Source organism: Triticum urartu, chromosome 2A (assembly GCF_056163025.1).
Source record: "Triticum urartu cultivar PI428250 chromosome 2A, HENAU_Tu73, whole genome shotgun sequence".
Classification (NCBI taxonomy): domain Eukaryota; kingdom Viridiplantae; phylum Streptophyta; class Magnoliopsida; order Poales; family Poaceae; genus Triticum; species Triticum urartu.
This window is the reverse complement of record NC_141874.1, coordinates 593,331,557-593,334,912: the sequence shown is the minus strand read 5'-3', so window position 1 is coordinate 593,334,912 and position 3,356 is coordinate 593,331,557. Positions and strand designations below refer to the sequence as shown.

The window sequence follows — 3,356 nt, the reverse complement described above, 5'->3', positions numbered from 1 at the left end:
CGGGCTTTAGTCTTTTTGGACTACGAAGTCAGCCGGGTTTCATCCGTAGTCTTGTTGTAGTGCACACCGTCAGCCATTGTTGTTCTAGGTCGTCACGTCCTGGGACTGCCTCATGATGCAGTCATTAAACTGGGACCCGACCCAATGCTTGGGATCCCATCGATTCTAGGCCGCGGTGACCGTGGAAGCCGGCGAGTGCGGAACATATAGCAGCGGCAGAGCGGAGAAACCCTCTCCACGGACTCCCGGTCGCTCGCCCAAAACCTTCGCCCCCCGTTCGATCCCGCCGGCCGCCGCCCGTCCCACGCCCAGACCGCCGCGACGCTTCTCAATCCCCAGCTCTCCGACTCCGGGCACCGCCGCCTTTGATCCCCACCCCGCCGCAAAACCCTCCCAAATCCCAATGGCAGCATCCCAGAAGCCAACAGAAAGGGTGGTGTCGTTGTGTACCCCGACGACGGCGGAGACCATGCTCGTGTTCGATATCGCCGGGTACAGCCTGCACAAGGGCATCGGCGCCGGCAAATTCATCCAGTCCAACCCCGTCTCTGTTGGCGGCTACGAGTGGTGCATACGCTACTACCCTGACGGAGACGCAAGCAAGGAGAGCGAGGACCACGTGTCGGTCTACCTGGAGCTCCTGACCAAGGGCGCCAAGGCAAGGGTGATCTACGACCTGAGGCTGGTCAACCATGAAATCGATCTGACCACGGGGAGGTGCTGCCCGAAATCGCCGACAGAGTTCGACTCCCTCGACGCATCCATCCCTGGGAGAAACAAGCAGCTCAAGAAGAAGAGAAGCGAACTAGAGAAGTCTCCATTCCTGCGGGATGACCACCTCATGATCGAGTGTGCCCTCACTGTGATCAAGGAACCACTTGTGGAGGAGACCGTTAAAATCCGGGTGCCACCCTCAGACTTGGCAGATAATCTTGGAAAATGGCTAGAGACGAAGGAGGAAACAGATGTGACATTCAATGTTAGAGGGGAGACCTTCCATGCGCATAAGATCTTGCTTGCGATGCGGTCACCGGTCTTCAAGGCCCAGCTCTATGGACCGATGGGAGACAGGACGGCGCGGAACATAACCGTGGAAGATATGCAGCCTGATGTTTTCAAGGACTTGCTTGACTTCATCTACTGTGATAAGTTGCCTTCCCTGGACAACCCCGATAAGGAGAATGACGAGATGGTTAAGCATTTACTGGTGGCTGCAGATCGCTATGCCATGGAAAGGATGAAGATGATATGTGAAGCCGTTCTCTGCAAAAGTCTTACTGTCGAGACTGTCGCGTCCATGTTAGCTCTGGCTGATCAGTATCATTGCAGCGGGCTCAAAGATGCTTGCATTGAATTTGCCATCTCTTGTAATAGAATGGGTGGTGTGGTTGCAAGCCAAGGGTATGTGCACTTGAAAAGATCATGCCCTGCTGTCTTAGGAGATATCCTGGAGAGAGTAACGAAGTCTCCCAAAGTTTAGTGTGCTCATTCCGAGGTAAACTTGGATTAGTTAGGTTAGTTAACATGTTGCCACCTGAGATGAAGTCGCCTCTCTTATCGTCAGTTGTCACTTATAGAGATCCTTTCGAGGAGCAACTAAATCTTGGAGATTTTAGTATGCTCATCTTGGATTCATGTGTTAGCTTAATTACCTGTACTACTTGATACATGACCATCTGAGATGAATCTGTTTTATATCTGCTATATATTTGATTTCTCTTTTTCTTAAAGGTGGGGACCCTTCGAATTCGTTGTCATTTACTTACCTTGCTCTTAAGTATATAGCATATATATATATAGGGTCGCGCCATTCGTCACCCTGGGTGAGGAATAATTATTCTTCACCCCCTTTATTTTACCATCAATACACCGTAATTTTACGTTTCGTAAGTTTTGTCTTATTTCCGACGCAAAAAGAGACCGTAAGAAAGTATATAATCGCCGTAAAAAATATTTTATGTTATGTAAAATTACAAACGTAAAAACATAGTCTAAAATACCCATAAACTGCAAATTTTCTTGTCTTATGACCTATATTTTTATTTTCTTATGTCAAATTTTACGTAGTGAATCAATAAGAATGTAACTATTTGAATTCCAAACGTAATTTAATTATGAAATGATCGTAAAATTACCTCGGATGAAGAATAACTTATTCTGCATCCTGGGTGATGAACAGTAACACTATATATATATATATATATATATATATATATATATATAGAAATACTATTAAGTACCCAGGGTGAAGAATAAGTAATTCCTCACCCTAGTCAATCGACCGAGCGACAGACCGGTCCAACCAATTCACAATCGCTATAAGATTACGTTTCATCGATGTAATTTTACATCAATGAAAACAGTTGGGCGGTAGCTACACGCTAGCCCACTCCCCTGTGCCTTTTCCAATCAAAGGCGAGCACAGTTACAAAATAAAATTATGTGCGAGCAGTTCTCACTCGACGGCAACGTTCCTCTCTCTCTCCCCCGGCCCCTCCTCCTATCTCGCGATTGCGGAGTCGGCAGCAGCGACGACACCGAGGAACGACCCGGAGGTAACGGCTACCTCTCTCGCCCGTGGAGTGCTTCCCTTTCCCGCTCTCATGCGGCAGAGACCAGCGACCCGGAGGCGATGTGGTCGGTGCAACGATCTGGCGCGAGCTCGGCGATGTCAACGGCCTTCTCCGGCGTCCTCTCCACCTTCGGCGGTCTTCTCACCGGTATGACCTTCCTCCTCCTCTTCTTCCCCTCTCGTCCTCCATGAACTTCTGAATTTCTAGGGTTAGGGTTATGGATTTTTGGGAGCGGTGCAGCCGTGCAGGGGAGGAGGATGAAGATCAAGAAAGGAAAGGAAAGAAAATCAGGAGCTTGCCTACTACCTACCAGGAAGCGGGTGATGAAGGTGATGGTGGAGACACGCTCCTATCGGTGGATTAAATTCAAGGAGGTGGAGATCATGGAGGATGAGAAGAAGGCTATGTGGATTCAGTCTTCGATTGAGCTGAGATTAATTTTTGTTTGTTGTAGGACATGTGAATCCCCTCTGTGATTTAGCTTTTGTGTAAAATTCACGAATTTGCATCCTTTTAGCTATAAATGTCGCTTCTGATATAACTGAATGTTAGTAATAATGTACATAAAGAATTAGCCTGTATCTAGCTGACAATGCCAATTATCTGGAAATTCGTTAATCGATTTTTGCATAAACTTATGAGGTAATTTCTTGAATTAAAGATGGTTCACTTTACGAGGAATTTTGTTTTATAGTATTCTTGAGATAAATTTCGAAGTGATGATGCTAACTTTATGTTGAATGTATTAGGTAAATGAAGAATCAGAATTCTGCCATCAAATTT

General features: G+C 46.8%; 1 pseudogene; it reads left to right on the top strand.

Annotated features, from left to right (window-relative positions):
- Nucleotides 1–403: 403 nt before the first annotated feature.
- Nucleotides 404–1,480, top strand: LOC125533719 (BTB/POZ and MATH domain-containing protein 1 pseudogene; annotated as a pseudogene).
- The last annotated feature ends 1,876 nt before the right edge of the window (nt 1,481–3,356 follow it).